The sequence below is a fragment of the Cyprinodon tularosa genome, unplaced genomic scaffold, assembly GCF_016077235.1.
Source record: "Cyprinodon tularosa strain WSP-4 unplaced genomic scaffold, ASM1607723v1 ctg591, whole genome shotgun sequence".
Classification (NCBI taxonomy): domain Eukaryota; kingdom Metazoa; phylum Chordata; class Actinopteri; order Cyprinodontiformes; family Cyprinodontidae; genus Cyprinodon; species Cyprinodon tularosa.
Window position 1 is genome coordinate 69,367 of NW_024039331.1, and position 20,051 is coordinate 89,417.

The window sequence follows — 20,051 nt, forward strand, 5'->3', positions numbered from 1 at the left end:
AACTGTCCCTATGCCCAGACAGCAGTACATGTGATATGTAACCTGTGAAAAACAACTGCTTCAATTGGTCCCGCCTACTGCCTGTATTGCAATCTGGAAAGAATATTTCGGGACGAGACAAAACAACCAATCACAGCCAGAGGAGCGTCTGATGGAGTGTCAATCACAGCTCAAACACGCTGAATCCCGCCCCCTCACTCTCACCGCTGAAACTGCCGCTGCCGCCCGGCTGCCGCAGTCAGGAGGACGCGCGGGGAAGTCATGGCGGAGCGACAGCCACCAGCGAAAGAGAAACTGCCCTTACTGCCCCTGCCGACAACTGCTTACACGGCAAACTTCGGTATAACCAGCATCTTATATCTAGCTGCTTGGAGGTGAGTGTTATCGCTCTTACCGGTTCACACTCCATGCCGCGTACGCTGCTTGGACGCTTCTGGTCGCATGCGGTAGCCGCGCAGATGCTGTGAGAGGGGTGGAGCTTGGAGGTGGGGCATGAGTGAAGCAGAGAGGGTGGGGGAGTGGCGTGAAACCTGTTTTTCTTCAAATTTTCAGTCAAAGTCTGCTCTCTTCTCAATGTTACAGACTGCAGCTTTAATCTATTGTCAACATTTCACACTGAGCAATAATTAATAAAATGGGAACCTGACCTGTACTTCCATCATATCCCCCAAGCACACTGACATCATCAAAATAAGTAAACAGGGGTGTTATAGATAGATAGATAGATAGATAGATAAACTTTATTCCGGACTCATGGTCCAATAAATACATACATAAAAATAAAATAAAAATAGTTAATGATAAAAACACAATACAAGTACCATTATCGATTAAATAGGATCTTTAAGAAGACAGGAATACCAGTGTCTCCACAGCTTAGACTGATATCGGATTGCACTACGTGTGGTATCAGTGAGTGACAAAATAATATCGTTTTCAGATGCATTTAACCTACAAATAAACTTATACATTAACTTTCGTAGAACAGCTTGTAGGGTATTAACTCTTGCTTTGACAAACATCTCACTTGCACTGGACCATCTTGGACGTTTCAAAAGTAACCGCATAGCATCATTATAGGCCACCTGCAGCCTTTGCAGGTTGACTTTTCTATAGGTAGTCCACAGGTGAGCAGTGTACAGAGAGGTACAATATGCATTAAACAGTTCCACTTTGACTTTATCAGTACATGAACCGAATTTACGTGCAAGGGTATTAGCTTGAGCATACAACAATCTACGCTGTCTGCAAATATCTTCATCGTCTGACAGATTTTCTGTGATGATGTGCCCAAGATACTTGGTTTTATTTGTTACGCCCAGCACAGTATTTGACAGCAAAAAATCTGGAAACTCAGTAGATTTATCTTCCTTACTCCTACAGATCATGATCACACTTTTAGATGGATTGTACTTTATGTCGTGTTCCAGACCATACTCAGAGCAGATGTTTAGTAGTTGCTGTAACCCAGCAGTACTAGGGCTAAATATTACTAAATCATCTGCATACATCAGGTGATTAAGTACCGAGTCACCAGCCACACAACCAGTGTGACAAGCTCTCAACTTGTGTGACAGTTCATCCAGATACAAGTTAAAGAGAACTGGGGACAAAATCCCGCCCTGCCTCACCCCATTACTAACTTTGAATGGAGCAGAGACACATTCCCCCCATTTAATCTGCAGTGTTTGCTGAGTATACCAGTACTTCAAAATACGAACAATATACTCTGGTACTCCTTTTTGTGTCAGTTTTGTGAATAGTTTTCTGTGGTTTACCCTATCAAATGCTTTTGATGCATCCAGGAAACACATAAACACTGAAGAGTTCTGCTTATTATATTTATAAGTAATCTCTTTTAGAGCATATATACACATATCTGTGCCCAGCCTAGCCTTAAAACCAAACTGGTTATCTGTAGACTTGACAACCTCTAAAATCCTGTCCAGCAGGATTGATTCAATAATTTTTGAAACTATGCTGGCCAGCGCTATCGGACGGTAATTATCAGAATTGCCAATGTTTCCAGTTTTGTCTTTAATGACGGGTACTAACAGGACACTTAAAATAGAGTCAGGTAAAAGCCCATGAATAAAAAACGATGTGAAACAAATGGAAAGTAGAGGAGCTAGCCTTGCATTTGCATACTTTAAATGTTCAGCTGAGACTCCATCCAGCCCAGTGGCTTTATTGTTAGATAATTTGGAAATAGCTTTATGAACCTCATAAGGCAGGATTTCATCCATATGGTCAACATTGTTTGCAGTGCATGGTTCACTATGGATGCAATTAAATAATCTGCTGTAATGTTGGCGCCACAGCTCCACAATGTTAGCAGTGCCTGATTTGCCATCAACCGAACATGGGAGGGATGTTTTGTAGGATGTCATACCTCTAACTTCTTTCCAGAAGCCTTGGGTATTGTTACAGAAGAGTTTTCTGGCCATTGAGTCAGACCTCATTGCTCTTTCATTTTTACCAATATAACGCACAGCATACTTATATTGGGCATTGGTATACTTTTTATGTTCAAAGACAGGCCCTGATCTTGGTCTACCTGCCTCAATCCATTCCTTAGAAGCCTCTCTAGCTCTATTAAAAAATTCAACCACATGGGTATTCCAACCTGGCCTGATCTTATTTTTCTTTTTTATTTGTTTATGAAAGTGTTTAGTTGATGCAATCAAAACATTAACTATTTCATTATACACAGAACAAATGGATATTATGTGCTCAGGATTTTTACAATTAGCATCTCTACAGCTAACTGCTTCTCTGGGCAAGTAGATATTCCTGAGTGAGTTATCTGTGCACATCGAATAAGATAGCAGATCCTCCTTTGACAGTGAGCTCCAGTCTAAGTGTAATTTGTTGCTTTCAGAGTACTTTTCTGTCATTGGTAACCACTGTAAATTTATCTGCATCCCAAATGGAATATGATCGGCAGTAGAGAATTCATACAGGATTTTCATGTCGGTCAATGAGGCATGTGCATCTGCTGTGGTTACACAGTGATCCAACCATGAGGTTGTATGCCATGCCTCACTAATATATGTAAAACTATCTGTAGGCAGCAGAACTTTCGTTGAGAGAATTAACCCACTATCCTCACAAAACTGCTTTAAATGAGTACCAAAGATAGATTTACTGTCAGTGATATCAGAGTTCATGTCACCAATAACAAACACATTAAAAAATTTGTTATCTTGTATAAAAGAGTTAATAAAAGCAAGCTTGTTAAGATACTCAGTTTCATTAGCAATGCACTCATATGGGGTGTACACATTCAGGATAACACATTCCCTGTCATGTTGTGTCAGGTGTATTGCTATGCACCAGTCCACTTCCAGTCGGATTATTTTAACACAAGGATCTAGTCTCTTATCCCATAATATTGCCACACCACCGGCAATCCGTCCTCGTATTATTCTATCCCCAATATCAACACTGGACTCCCCAGCCCCGTGGAAACGCTCATTTATAGAGTTCAGTCCTTCTAAATCCTGCTTTGTCAGAAAAGTCTCTTGTAGACACAGCACATCACATTGACTCAGAAGTTGGTCTACAACAACCCGGCGAGCTTTGTCCTCTGCACTATGGCCCAAGCGCAGGCCACAGCAGTTATATGACAGAACTTTAAGAGCCATCTGTTCAGTTTTATTTGGCCTTGGTGCCACAAGCAAAGGAGGCCCCACTCATCTGCATCCCCGGGGGAACGGCACCACTCATACCCACAGCTCCAGCCCTCCGCGGCTCATAAAAACGCCTTACATAAGCTCCCACTGGCCAGAGATCAGGATTGTACATCTCCGCCACTTCATTACACTCAGATGAGACTTTGAAAGAGGCAAACCTGCTATTATCAGAGCTTATTTTCAGACATGTAACTTCACGACCCAGCTGGCCCTGAAGATATTCAGTTAAAGTCTGTACATCCAAGTCAGGCGAGAATTTAGAAGCAAAAACACTCACCAGTTTTGTTGTCACAGTTTTTATGTTTTTCACTGCCCCTGTGCCCACAATGGCCATACTTTTAGCATTTGTTTTCACTCCAGGTGTAGTACCGCGTAATCCCGCTTGTCGCTTTCCTCTCCTCACAACCGCGCTCCACTTTGGGGATTCCGGTGGATACGTAGTTTGACCAGAGATCTTGCTATCTCCAGGGGCAGCTTCCCCGCGCAGTACGCTCGCCCGATCCGTATCCCTTCTCCCAGCATTTGCTGCAAGCCCAGCAGCCTGAGTAACTGGCGGGTTCGCAGCGTTTGCTTCGGCACTTCTGCGCTCACCCTCCGTGCGGTCGCTGTCACTGCGTCCATCGCTTCCGTGTACGCCGCCAGCACAGGTGACAGGTGCAGATCCACACCCACCCTGGTCCTCAGGTACCGCATCCGCTGCACATTCCAGGCTGGAAACCCGGCGGTTCACATCTGTTGTGATCAGACGAAGGTCCTCACATACGTCCACCTGAAGTTTGAGTGCGCACTTCATCGCTCCAACCTCAGCGTGCAATTGCTCCATTCTCTTGAGCAGACCGCAGACATCCATGTTTGAGAAAGTAACAGGAGGCAAATCATCCAAATAATGAGAGACAAAACGTGGCACATTTTCCCCACATTCATTTAGGACTTTTAGACAGCTTTTGATGTTGTTTATGTCTTTTTGCGCTCCTTTGTGCGCTACATTTCGCTGCGTAGTAGTGCACAGGTAAAACAGTACTTTCTTGGAGGCCTCTATAGACTCGGTGTCGAAAGTGTTAATAGCCATCAGCACTATTTCATCCTGGCTCAAAGTTCTGATTTTTACAGCCAAAAAGTTCAAGAGCTCATCCTCCACAATTATTTTTCCATCCACAGTCCTGTAGATCTCAGGTTTTTGTCTAGATCGACATGAAGCTGGGACAACAGATACACACGCTGTTGCTCCGTCAGCCATCTTCCATCCAGCAATCTTTATTTGTAAAATAGATTGTGATAGTAGAGAAAATGATTACTTAATGTTTTTATGCAAAGAACTTAGATCAAATTTAGGTGTTGATGATGTGATATCTGTTGTATGTAATTTTAAATTGAAATCCTGAAACAGGAGACTGCTTGTCTGCATTCAGAAGCAGAAAATGAAAGTGTTTTCCAGGTTTTTATGTCTTCAAGTGCCTGTAGTTTCATCAGGATTTATAGACAGATATAATCAGCAAATTAATCCCATGCTATCTAATAATTCTACCAATTGGAAGCATGAATAACGATTAGGCTGTTACCGTGCTGTATCAAGGCACCTCAGTGGGAAGTCAGTGGGAAGGAAAAAGTGTGGCAGAAAACGCTGCACAACGAGAAGAGGTGACCGGACCCTGAGGAAGATTGTGGAGAAGGGCCGATTCCAGACCCTGGCAGACCTGCGGATGCAGTGGACTGAGTCTGGAGTAGAAACCAGAGGCAATGTGCACAGGTGTGTGAAGGAAATGGGCTACAGGTGCCGCATTTCCCAGGTCAAGCCAGTTTTGAACCAAAAAACAGGGGCAGAGGCGCTTGAACTGGGCTACAAAGAAGCAGCACTAGACTGTTGCTCAGTTTTGCATGACAAGGTGCCAGAGTCTGAGGGAAGACTGGGGAGAAGGAAATGCCAAAATGCCAGAAGTCCAGTGTCAAGTAGCCACAGTCAGTGATGGTCTGGGGTGCTATGTCAGCTGCTGGTGTTGGTCCACTGTGTTTTATCAAGGGCAGGGTCAATGCAGCTATCAGGAGATTTTGGGGCACTTCCTGCTTCCATCTGCTGAAAAGCTTTATGGAGATGAGTATTTCATTTTTCAGCACGACCTGGCACCTGCTCACAGTGCCAAAACCACTGGTAAAGGGTTTACTGACCATGGTATCACTGGGCTCTATTGGCCTTCCAACTCTCCTGACCTGAACCCCATACATAATCTGTGGGATATTGTGAAGAGAAGATTCAACACTGTGGATGAGCTAAAGGCCGCTATGGAAGCATCCTGGGCCTCCATAACACCTCAGCGGAGCCACAGGCTGGTTGCCTCCATGCCACGCCGCAATGAAGCAGTCATTTCTGCAAAAGGATTCCCAACCAAGTATTGAGTGCATAACTGTACATAATTATTTGAAGGTTGACTTTTTTTGTATTAAGAACACTTTTCTTTTATTTGTTGGATAAAATATGCTAATTTTGTGAGATAGGAATTTGGGGTTTTCATGAGCTGTATGCCGAAAATCATCCATATTAAGACAATAAAAGACCTGAAATATTTCAGTTAGTGTGCAATGAATCTCAAATATATGAACAAGATTTATCATTAAACTATGGAAAATAATTAACACAATATGTTAATATTTTGAGAAGGACCTTTATTCTTAAAGATGTAGCTAGCAAATCCAACTGCCCTTCTCTTCCAGGGTTGTCAGATCCGCCTGTTTCTAGCCCAGAAACAACCTGAAACCCCACAACTTCTATAAAAAAAACACAACATAGATTTCTCTAAACCCTCTGTTAAAACCATGAACCTATGAAACACCATAAACAGAATTATGTTATCAGCATGAAGTCAGCCTCTCTTTTTTTATATATATATATATATCTTTATAGAGGAATACTGTATCTATACAGTTTTATGAGTGCTCAGTTTTATTCCTTTTTAGTCAAAGCTTCAACGCCACAACATGTCTGAGTGAGGAGTGTTTGAATACAAGACATACTGATTCCCATAGCAAGCCAGACCCTTTCTCAAGGTTTACTCATAAAATGTTACTATTTAAGTGTCTGTAATTTGTTTTGACTCTGAGTGCTTTCCATTATTGTAAGTAAGGGGAACAAACTCTGTCCAGATCATAAAAGGGCTGATTACTATGCAATAAGGGTTGTATGATGTCTTGTTCTCTCTTTGTAACATGAAATAAAATGCTGACTGCTTGAAATCCATTAATCTAAGCTAATAACAATTAACTTTGGGTCATCATCTGGGACAGCAGCAATCTACGATTTTAAGCTCCAAATCAGACTCTGGTTCTTTTCTGAATATTTTGAAAATTTTCCTTACATCAACATCTTGGCTTAGATGTGGAGCTGGAAGTGGAAGCACACAGAGTGAAATCAGCAGGTTCTTAACAACAATGTGTCTGTGTCTGGGTCAAACACAGGTTAAGTCCCCCTTTCCCCCCCAGTGGAATGTCATGGCTACAGCTGTTGGCCGCAGCTCACCTTAGGGATTCACTGAGCAACCAAGCGACTCTTTCAATGAGGGAACCGAAAAAAAAAAAGCACAGAGGAGACACCATGGAGTAACTTCTCCTGATCTCATGTGACCTGCTTCACCCTATTTAAAAGCAGCTCAGGGTCCATAGGAATGTTAAATAAGTCAACTCCATCCTTATGGGGGTTGAAACAAAAAGCTGCAACCCAATGCAAAGGCATAGCTGGATCTTAATTCACAAAAATTTAAGCTGCTGTCCATAGTTAAACTCTTGTTCCAAAGGTATGTGTCACTTCCTTTTTCTCCCTCGGTGCAAGTGCAAGTAAAAATAAGTCTTCCAAGAATTACACAATTAAGAGTAAAAAGTAATTGGTTTACAAACAATTACAACTTTCTCATGTTTTATAATATTTCATGGTTTTTATTTTTTACTTTATTTTCTTCTTTTTTTATATACTTCTTAGTTGCCCTTGGACATAGGATACATACAGGTGCTGGTCATAAAATTAGAATATCATGAAAAAGTTGATTGATTTCAGTAATTCCATTTAAAAAGTGAAACTTGTATATTATATTCATACATTACATACAAACTCATATATTTCAGATGTTTATTTTGTTTAATTTTGATGATTACAAATGACAACAAATGAAAATCTCAAATTCATCATATCAGAAAATTAGAATATTGTGAAAAGGTTCAAAATTGATGGCCCCTGGTGCCACACTCTAATCAGCTAATTAACTCAAACCACCTGCAAAAGCCTTTAAATGGTCTTTCAGTCTAGTTCTATAGGCTACACAATCATGGGGAAGACTGCTGACTTGACAGTTGTCCAAAAGACGACCATCGACACCTTGCACAAGGAGGGCAAGACACAAAAGGTCATCGCTAAAGAGGCTGGCTGTTCACAGAGCTCAGTGTCCAAGCACATTAATAGAGAGGCGAAGGGAAGGAAAAGATGTGGTCGAAAAAAGTGTACAAGCAAGAGAGATAACCGCACCCTGGAGAGGATTGTGAAACAAAACCCATTCAAAAATGTGGGGGAGATTCACAAAGAGTGGACTGCAGCTGGAGTGAGTGCTTCAAGAACCACCACACACAGACGTATGAAAGACATGGGTTTCTGCTGTCGCATTCCTTGTGTCAAGCCACTCTTGAACCACAGACAGCGTCAGAAGCGTCTTGCCTGGGCTAAAGAGAAACAGGACTGGACTGCTGGTGAGTGGTCCAAAGTCATGTTCTCTGATGAAAGTAAATTTTGCATTTCCTTTGGAAATCAAGGTCCCAGAGTCTGGAGGAAAAGAAGAGAGGCACTTCATCCACGTTGCTTGAAGTCCAGTGTAAAGTTTCCACAGTCAGTGATGGTTTGGGGTGCCATGTCATCTGCTGGTGTTGGTCCATTGTGTTTTCTGAGGTCCAGGGTCAACGCAGCCACATACCAGGAAGTTTTAGAGCACTTCATGCTTCCTGCAGCTGACCAACTTTTTGGAGATGCAGATTTCATTTTCCAACAGGACTTGGCACCTGCACACAGTGCCAAAGCTACCAGTACCTGGTTGAAGGACCATGGTATCCCTGTTCTTAATTGGCCAGCAAACTCTCCTGACCTTAACCCCATAGAAAATCTATGGGGTATTGTGAAGAAGAAGATGCAATACACCAGACCCAACAATTCAGAAGAGCTAAAAGCCACTATTAGAGCAACCTGGGCTATCATAACACCTGAGCAGTGCCACAGACTGATCGACTCCATGCCACGCCGCATTGCTGCAGTAATACAGGCCAAAGGAGGCCCAACTAAATACTGAGTGCTGTACATGCTCATACTTTTCATGTTCATACTTTTCAGTTGGCCAACATTTCTATAAATCCTTTGTTTTTATTGGTCTTCAGTAATATTCTAATTTTCTGATATGATGAATTTGAGATTTTCATTTGTTGTCATTTGTAATCATCAAAATTAAACAAAATAAACATCTGAAATATATGAGTTTGTATGTAATGTATGAATATAATATACAAGTTTCACTTTTTAAATGGAATTACTGAAATCAATCTACTTTTTCATGATATTCTAATTTTATGACCAGCACCTGTACATGAAGTGCTCTACAAATAAAATTTAGCATTATAATTATAATTTCTCAAACCATTTTTAACATTATCACTCCCATCTCCATGGCTTAGAACCTCATCTTTCATTTACTGCCAGTAGATTACACAGTCTGCTCATTTTAAAGGGGAAGAACCAAACCGATTTGCTGGTCTTAATATTTTGCAGCAATCTTTGTGCTTTACCAGCACAACTCCACACTTTTGTACATATTTAAGAACAGGCCCTGGGTCTCTGGTTGCTGCACACTCTCCTGCTCCTTGGAGACTGGTAACCAGTGTTGTGCCTGAACGCGTTCACTGACACTGAACGTAAGTTCATGAACTCGTTCATATTTTGGGCGAACGTGAACTTAACGTACTGCTTTACTGCCTGACGAACGTTATTGTGAACTCGTTCATTCTGGTGTCTGTGAACGGCATGCTCTCTCAGTTCAGCTCCGTTCAATAGGTTGCCAAATTTCTATAGTCCTCCAGGCGAAACCCCGGCTAAATCAAACCGTAAACAGGCCTTAATATGTAGCGGGAAAAACACCCAATCTGGCAACACCAGCTACCGGCGTTGTAGCCTACAGCCGCGTGCGTCATCAAAACAAAATGCAGCGTGGAAGCCACAGCAGCAATGGCGGCGACCGTGGAGGCGACAAAGCAGCAGTATGATCACTTAAAACTGTTTTATGACCAGGTGGTCGGTGAGGATGATGGCAACAATCTTACATTTCTCTGCAAACTTTGCCCGCTGGCTTTCAGTAAAAAAAATCCGCACTTCAGTAACATCTAAAGCAAATCTGAAACGGCATATGTACTGAAATGGAATTTCAAATGGAAAAAATTATTAAAATTAAAAATAACATTTGCACCTTAAAGACTACTTTCCTGTTTCTCTTTTAATAATTCCTCATTAAAAAGACCATTCAAGCAGCACATTTTTCCTGATGTTTTTGAGAATATACTGTAGGGGTGAAAGCTGCAGCTGCTACTAGTGTGAAGTGAATGGACAGCAACAAAGCATTAAAGCAACAATGGGCAAATGCTGTCCCCTCAATGCTAATGTAAACCCTGGTTGGATAAGGATTCAAAACTGGATATGAAGATGAAATCTGACGCATAGTTTCAGTGTTACAACTGATAAAATAATTGCTGTCTGTGGTTCTACAGTAGGCTATGGTGTAATTGAGCAATATATAAAAAAAAAAGAACTATGAACTAGATCATTTTTTGGGAACTGAACTTAGTTAAAAATTTTGAATTATGAACTATGAACTGAACTAGTTCATTTTAAAATGTGTGAACTGAACTTTGAACTAGTTCACGTAGAAAGAGAACTTTCCCAACACTGCTGGTAACAGCCAAAGGAAAATACTCTTGTCCTTCAGGTTTATCATAAAATCTCTTGATTAAAGAGCTACGTGTATTAATAAAACATGAAACTTAAACAACTTTTTGGTAGCTTGTAAAAATTAGAAACACTCAGTAAGTTGAGTTGTTTATTTAATTTTGACGATGCAGGTCTCTGCAATACTAAAAAGGTTAAATGAACAGAAAAAAAAAAACAAGACAATCACTAAGAATAGTCTATAAACACAGAGGACCAGGGGAGAACAAACAGAGCGGAGGATGACTGGCTGATAAATGCTTCGCTTTCTGCACTCAGCTATCGGATGCTGTTTACAGCCTCTCAACCCACAGCAGATGGCTATTCATTTATGGCCAGCTTCCAGAGCAAGCGTTGCTTAACACAGGCGTGGTGCCATCAGATCAAAGCTGATCGCGATCAGATGGCATTTTTATTGAGGGGCACGTCATCATCGGTGTCTCCCAAAAGCCCCTCTTGCTGAGGAAGGAAATATGCAATGAGTGGTTATTGATGGAAAGACTTTACTTTGCTGGGGAGTTGATATTCCCCAAATGGTAACTGCCTGCATTGGAACACTGGAGCAACCTTAGCCAATAAAGTACAATTCTTTTATGTGGGGAGGAATTTGTCTGTTTTTGGTCGAAAATGTTGTGACTGTCCATGCTGAGTAATTCCTCATATATTCAAAAATAGGTTGAATATGTTGGAAACCTGCTCCATAGTAAAACGTAGAGTAACCTTATTTTTTAAAGGTGCATAGTCACAGTATATTGCTATAAAAAAGCAATACTTTTTTGATAAGGTTAAAGTAAGGTTATATGCACCAAACATTATCTTGATATGCTAAGATAGTCCATTTTAAGCCTAAACAGAATTCCAGCAATGGGTGCAGTGATATAGCCTGGTATAAGCCAGATGGATCCGTGTATTTAAATTTGAATTCTAGACAGTATCCAGCTCGAAAGCCTCCTGTAGAAAGTGTTCACAAAAGGGAGAGACATTCAGTAGAATTACTCGACCTGATTGGGTACCTGCCTCCCATGTTGAGGTCTTAGCCATTCCAAGCAGCAGTAGCATCTGTGTCGTATCACATTCTTCTTTTTTTCACCACTAGTGGGGTCAACTAATAAATCTAGTCAGAATTATCAGAATCTGAAGCTTTTGTATTCCCTGTAAAGAATAATTCTTTATTTATAGCTTACAGCATAACTTAAAACAAAGAACTTATACTTTAAATATATAACTCCCCCTGTTCGGGTTCGCAAGGGATACAAAGACATATGTGACAATCAACCACACCCTCAGACCCATAAGGAAAGGACCGTTGACAGCCAGTCATGTTTTAGGAGTATCAGATAAAGCCAGAGTATCTTGTGAGAATCCAATCATGAGCGGGTAGAATCTGCAAACCCCATGGAACCAATGACCCCACCCTGAATTCACCTAAAAAATGGAAAAAGATCACTAAAAACAGCATCCAATGTATAACATTTCTTACATTGATAAATAATATATAAGCATATGGAATACAAATTAATCTAATGAGTGTCAAGTTTTAAAAAAATAACATTTTTGCAGGTTTATAAAGAGTACACAGCAACTAAAGTCAGTGTGCTTGTAAAAATGTTTTTTTTTTTTTATCATTAGAATGTTACTACAATATTTTGTAACAGGATAATTAGCATTGCGGTATCCACTGATCTGTCTAAACCCAGTTAAAGTTTTCTTTCTTTTTAAGAAAACAATTAAGCACTAGAAGCTGACATGTTGTCGCGATTCAGGTGCTGCACAAGGTCTAGATGTGGCCATGATGTAATGTGAAGCTCCAGCTTTTGACAAGATCAGCAATGTCAAATAAACTGTTGGCCGACACAGCTTACTGAACTCGACTTGTCGTCAGGTTTTATTCACACACACATAACCATGAACTTACATGTTACAGCTCTCGTCTGTCTGACTCGCGAACTCTCGCGTTACTTCCTGTATATAGTATAATGACTACGTAATGCACCAATTACATTACTGATACCTTGACATCTCCCCCTCAAATTATTATACTTGTATAACATGGGGTCACAACATTAAGCTTGTTATTATTAAGCCATATTTCCTGTTGGTCTAAACAACTTAAAGAATTACTTCTTTTCTTTCTTGCCTTTTACAAGAAATGAAGAGTCTTGGGGCTAAACCAAGACTCTTCACTCCCGTGGATGTGGTTGGAGTGGCGCGGTAGCTCATCAAAGCCAGTAGGGGGTCGTCCTGCTTGAGTATGCGCTTCGCAGTTTGCACAGCGCGCTCTGCATGCCCGTTACCTTGAGGGTTGTGCGGGCTGGATGTGGAATGTTCAATGTCGTACAGCCTGCAAAACTCTTTCCAAGCATCACTGGTGTACTGGGGTCCGTTATCGCTAACTATCAGCTCAGGGATGCCAAACCTGGCAAACGTAGCCTTCATTGACCTCACTACCTGTTCTGTAGTTGTGGTAGGTAAGTGTAGTATCTCTAGATACCGTGAGTAATAGTCTGATATCACTAAGTATTGTTTTCCTTTGTATTCACAAATGTCTGTGGCTATCTTTTGCCAAGGTCTCTCAGGCTGGGGTGTTGACAGTAACTGTTCCCTGCGCTGAGTGCGTCTGTTTGTCTGACAAAAGTGGCATGTGTCAATTTTTCTTTTAATGTCCCCTGACATCTTTGGCCACCACACAGTCTCTTGTGCACGTTCTCTACACTTAGACAGGCTTTGATGCCCCTCGTGTATGCGGTCTATCACCTCCTTTCTCAAGGCCTGAGGAATTACAATGCGACAGCCCAGCGTGATCAGGCCCTCACACTCAGACAGTGAGTCTCTCATCTCATAGAAGTCTCTAACACTGTGTGAAGTGCTACTCACTCGTTTCGGCCATCCATCCCTGATCAGCTTTCTCACACGCTGGAGCTGTGGGTCTTCCTGCGTGGCTGTCCTGATCCTGTCCAGCTTGCTTTGCGAGACAGGCCAGCTGTGGGTCACTGCATTCACGTGGCACGCAATGACCGCTTCTGTGGTGCTGTGTCTCTCCTTCAGCGGGCTGCGTGACAGTGCGTCGGCTATGACCAACGTTTTGCCCGGTGCATACTCTGCCTTTGCATTAAAGCGCATAAGCCGCATTAAGAGTCTCTGACACCTAACAGGCACCGTGTCTAAGTCTTTGCTGTTTATCAGCGGCACCAATGGCTTGTGATCTGTTATGAGTCTGAATTTGTCCATACCTACCAAGTACTTCTGGAACCTTTCACAGGCCCATACTCCCGCCAAACACTCCTTTTCTGTTTGCGCGTACCTGGTTTCCGCGTCTGATAGTCTCCTGGAGCAGTACGCTACCGGTTTCCAGCTCTCTCCGTGCAGCTGGAGCAGGACTCCTCCCATCCCGTAGCTACTCGCATCCGCTGACACTGTGGTCGGTCTCTGTGGGTCGTAGTGGGCCAGTACAGGCGATGTGACGAGGGCTTCTTTCAAGCGCTGAAACGCTTGCTGCTGTGGCTGATCCCATGTCCAGGCCATCTTCCCCTTTAGGAGATCGTACAGTGAACCTGCGACGGTTGCCATGTCTGGAATGTATTTGCTCATGTAATTAATCATGCCTAATGCACGTTTCAGTTCATGTACATTGGTGGGCGCATCTAACTCCCTGATGGCGCTCACCTTCTCTGGGTCTGCTTGAACCCCGTTGGCGTCCAAGATGTGGCCCAGGAAGCGTAACTGTGGTTGTGCGTAGACACACTTTTCTTCATTCAGCTTAAGGCCTACTTGCTTCATCCTTTCAAGTGTGCTTTGCAAGTGTCTGTCATGTGTGGCCTTGTCTTTTCCATACACAATCACGTCATCCATGTACCCGGCGACTCCTTCAAGGCCCTCGAGCAGCTCATGCATCTTGCGCTGGAATATCTCCGGGGCTATGTTTATCCCAAACGGCAGGGGGGGTAAAGCAGTACCTCCTGAAAGGTGTGATGAATGTGGTTAGGATTCTGCTTTCTTCATGCAGCGGTATCTGCCAAAAGCCTGAGGCAGCGTCGAGGGATGTGAACACGGTGGAGCCCGCCAGCTTGGCCAGCGTCTCATCTGTGGTAGGTAGCTGGTAAGTTTCTCTCTTCAGATTTTCATTCAGCTTCTGGAACCCTACGCAGATTCGGACGGCACCTGACGGCTTCAGGACTGGCACCATTGGTGCGCACCATTCTGTGGGTTGTGTCACTTTGACGATCACGCCGTGTTCTTCCATGCGTTGTAGCTCAGCTTGGACTTTGGGTAGGAGTGGCAGTGGGACTCTCCTGGCTGTGTGTACAGCGTGTGGCACAGCGTCATCACGAAGTTGAATCTTCACCGGCTCCGTCTTCATAGTGCCCTGGTGGACGGCTGCTGCCTTCACCTGCTGTACTCGCTTCACCAGCCCCATCTCTACTGCTGTGTCCCTGCCCAGTAAGTTATTAACTGTAGGCCCTCTAGCTACATAAATATTGAAAATATGTTTTCTCTGTTTGTGTAATGTGCTAGCTGTAAATTGTCCCATAATGTCCAATGTTCCTCCTGGACTCTCTAATGGGCCATGGTGTGGCTCCCGCTTTCTTTCTGGTTTAAGTGCCTTGAATGTTTCCATGTTCATTACAGTGACGTCAGCACCTGTATCTATTCTAAATCGCACTGGTGTGTACCCTATATGGATCTGCTCTGTCCATTGCTCTGCACTGCTTTGTTTTTGTTTACTCACTGCACCTAAGTAGAAACTTTCATCCTCTTCGTTCCCTTGGTTTACTTCCCTCACAGTCTTTGTGAAGCATTTTCTTTCCCAATGCCCCTTCTTCCCGCACTTTCTGCATTCAGAATCTGATGCTGGGCATTTGGCTGCATTTTTGTGTTTTTCTTTACCGCACCGACTGCACTTGCTCTCCCCTTGGTAGCCGTGCTGCTGTCCTTCTCTCCTCTCTCCCTGCGGTTTCCCTCCTTTCTTCACAAACCTCCTTTGTTTCACTGCTTGCACCGCCAGTGGAGCCTGCTGCTCTTGCTGCGTTATCTGTTGTGCCACCTCTTCAGCTTGCCTCACCATAAGCACTGCCTTTTCGAGGGTTAAATCTGAAGTTAACTGCAATTTTCTGGACAAGTCTTTATCCCGTATTCCCACGACCAATTTGTCTCTTATGTGTTCATTTTTCTTATCGCCAAACTCGCAGTTCTCACTCAGTTCGTGCAGGGCTCGGATAAACGTCTCCGCAATTTCCCCGGGTTTCTGTTGCCTTTGGTAAAAGCATGCCCTTTCGTGTATTGTGTTTCGTTTTGGTATAAAATACTCGTCAAACTTGTCCAACACCGTTTCATAATCATTTTCATCCTCTTCATCCGTAAAGGTAAACGTCTTGAAAATATTTTCGGCTTCATTGCCCATTGCATATATTAGCGTGCTAACCTGGATGTCTGCATCCTCCAGGCTTAGCTTGGAAGCCGACCTGAATCGCGTGAACCTCTATCTCCATGACGGCCACTCTCCTGGTTTCTCAAAGTTGAAATTATCCGGAGGCTTGAACTTTGCCATTGCTTGTGTTCTCTCCTAGAGCACTTCTGACACCATGTCAAATAAACTGTTGGCCAACACAGCTTACTGAACTCGACTTGTCGTCAGGTTTTATTCACACACACATAACAATGAACTTACATGTTACAGCTCTCGTCTGTCTGACTCGCGAACTCTCGCGTTACTTCCTGTATATAGTATAATGACTACGTAATGCACCAATTACATTACTGATACCTTGACAAGCAAATTTAAGGGCATTTGACTCATGTGATATTACATTTATATGTTTAAAGTAGCCAAAATTATTAATCATCTTTTTGGCTCTTTTATGTAGCTTCCAAAAGGGTTTAAGTTCTTTTCTTATACATATTCTCAAACTTCAACACAGTACTCAAGTCTTGATACGATAATCCTGCAGTCATCTGGGCCTTGCTGAGCAAAAGGAAAAGCTCCCAGTATAATGGCCAGTCTACGTTTTAACCCTCATGTGAGGTCATGAGATATGAAGAATAAGTGAGAGAAACAAGAACCCAGCTACAAGGACAGCTGAGAGCTTAAAGGATTCCTGCTTTCCCAGGCAGGCACTCAGAACCCAGTGAAAGGGCTAAATACAGCAGAGAATATAAAGCTCTGAATGTTTCAAGGCTTTTTTTCTATTAAGTTGACATAAGATGTAAAAATCTATGTAAGTAAACCACATTTACAAATAAATCAAAACAGTAAATAATAAGTACATAAATGAACCAATTAAGCGCCATACTTTAAGTGCCACACTTGAGTATTTTGCTACTTTTGTAAATCACTTATATGGTATATTTTTCTGATTGTCATGAAAACTGATTATCACGGTTGTTAAGTTGTTGTTTTTTTCAGTAACAGAAAAAAATTTTGTTTCCAATCTGGCCTTAGAAAACTGTTCTAGCCTAAATGATTCTAAAATAGCCACAGCAGACCTCATAACTATCTGAACTGTGAAATCAGGTAATCAAGTCAGTATAGACTGTCTGGATGATGACAGTCAGGTGAAGTAAGCTAAAATACCTAAAAAAAAACACCTCTTGACAACATAAGATCATTTGTAAAAAAAAAAAAAGAAATTTTAAAAAGAAGAAGGAAAGAAAAAACTGTCATGATGGGTCTCACTGACTAAACCCACATGCAGAACACCACAGGAGACTGGTTAAAAGTTTCAACAGTTTATTGGAATAAACACAAAGAGTTATTTGTTTGCACTGATTCTGGTACAGGTATGGGACTGGATTCACAGAGTTCTCTGCAGAGAGGGACAGTTTGGTTAGCCAGGCAGTAGTGACGTCTTGACAGAGTTTGATACTGAGTTGTACCATACTGAGATCAGAGAAGTTGCTTAGAGCAGGGGCCTTCAACGTTTTCCAGGCCAAGGACCCCCTAATTATATACATTGTATGAAATTGTTTTTTATCAAACTGGTCCTATAGTCACTCTATTACAGATGGAGTCGTTCCATTCCCAAATCTTTGCCATGTACAGAATGAAGATTATAACTGTATCTCCGGACAGAGGACCTGGCCTAATTAGATAAACTATTGGGGAAAACATCAGTTCTGACACGCAACATGCAGCTAACATTAGAGGTTTAACAAACTCACACATCATCAAATATAATTGTCAAAATTGTATGATAGCAAACACAAAATACCAAGCTCCTGTTTGGACACCAAACTTTGAGAAATTGTAATATTTCCCCAACAATAAAAAAATCTTTGGACAACCTCTCTGCTGGAGAAAGGTGGCAGATCTCCAGATCCCAACAGTACCCCCCCATCAACGACCACCTCCTGGCGGTCCAAAGGAAGTGGACGGAAAAGAGTTCTTATAATCGTCGATGAGGGATGGGTCCAAGATGAAGGACCCCGGAACCCAGGTGCGGTCCTCCGGACCGTAGCCCTCCCAGTCGACAAGGTACTGCTAAACGTGACCCCGGCGACGGGAGTCCACGATCCGGCGAACGGTGAAAGCCGGGTGACCGTCAATGTCCCGGGCGGGTGGAGGGGAGTCGGACGGAGGGCAAAGTGGACTGGTCAGAACTGGCTTGATCTGGGAGACGTGGAAGGTGGGGTGGATACGGAGAGTAGGTGGCAGGTGCAGACGGACAGCAGATGGGTTGATGACTTGGGCGATCTTGTATGGTCCGATGAATCTAGGGGATAATTTCCTAGACATGGATTTAAGCGGGATGTCACGTGTGAAGAGCCATACCTCTTGGCCAGGAGTCTATTCGGGTGCAGGACGTCTCTTTCTGTCCGAGAATCTTTTATTCTGGGCTGCAGTTTGGTTCAGAGCAGATATTGTCTCGTTCCACACCTTGTGGCAATGGCGGATGTGTTGGTGGACGGATTGGACAGAGATTTCCTTCTCGTCTGCAGGGAAGAGTGGTGGTTGATAGCCAATAGATACCTGAAACGGAGACAGGCCGGTAGCAGCAGATTTTTGTGTGTTATGGGCATACTCTACCCATGACAAAAACTGACTCCAGTCAGTCGGGTTAGTGGATGTCAGGCAACGGAGAGTGGATTCTAGCTCCTAATTCATCCTCTCCGTTTGGCCATTGGACTGTGGATTATATCCTGAAGGGAGAGAGACTTTTGAGTTGAGAGCAGTACAGAAACCTTTCCAAACCTGGGAGATGAACTGGGGGCCTCGATCGGACAGAATCTCTTGTGGAATCCCATGAAGACGGAACACATGCTTGACCAATAGCTGAGCGGTCTGGAAAGCACTGGGCAGTTTCCTGAGGGGAACCAGATGACAAGCCTTAGAGAAACAATCAATTATGGTGAGGATGGTTGACATACCCTTGGAAACTGGGAGACCAGTATCGAAATCCACTGCTATGTGGGACCATGGACGAGACGGGTCAGGCAGAAGATGTAGCAGTCCAGAAGGTGGTTGGTGGGTCGGCTTATTCCTGGCACAGATGGGACAGGCCAGCACGTACTCCTTCAAGTCCTTGTGAAGGGACAGCCACCAAAAACGCCGTGTGATGAGAGCGATGGTTCTTCTTATTCCTGGATGGGCTGAGAACTTAGCTGCATGCATCCACTGGATGAGACAGGATCTGACAGAAGTAGGTACATAAGTTTTATTTGGAGGTCCATTTCCTGGGTCAGGTTCAGAAGCCAAGGCAAGATTGATGAGATCAGTGATTTCCCAGGAAACGGCTCCAACCGTGCAAGTGGCAGGAAGAACTGGCTCGGGTGTTTCTGGCTTATCGGATGAATACAGGCGAGAAAGAGAGTCGGGCTTAATGTTCTTGGAACCGGGTCTGTAAGATATGATCAGATTAAATCTTGAGAAAAACAGAGACCAACGGGAATGACGTGGGTTAGATCTCTTTATCGACTGGATATATGACAGGTTCTTATGATCCATCCAAACCAAGACAGGGTGTTCAGTGCCCTCAAGCCAATGTCTCCACTCCTCCAGGGCTAGCTTGATAGCTAGTAACTCTCTGTCACCAACATCATAATTCTGCTCTGCTGGAGAAAGTCTGCGTGGGAAAAAGGCACAAGGGTGAGTTTTTTGGTCTGAGTCAGACTGTTGAGACAACACAGCTCCCACTCCGGAATCAGATGCATCCACCTCTAATATGAATTGCTTAGAGGGGTCAGGTTGAATCAGTATGGGCGCACTGGAAAAGAGAGCCTTTAATTTGTTGAATGCTGCATCGGCTTCTGCAGACCAGTGGAACGTCTTCTTAACAGAAGTCAGAGCTGTGAGAGGTTGAGCTGTTTGACTGTAGTTCCTGATAAATCGTCTATAGAAGTTAGCAAACCCCAGGAATCTTTGAAGCTGCTTG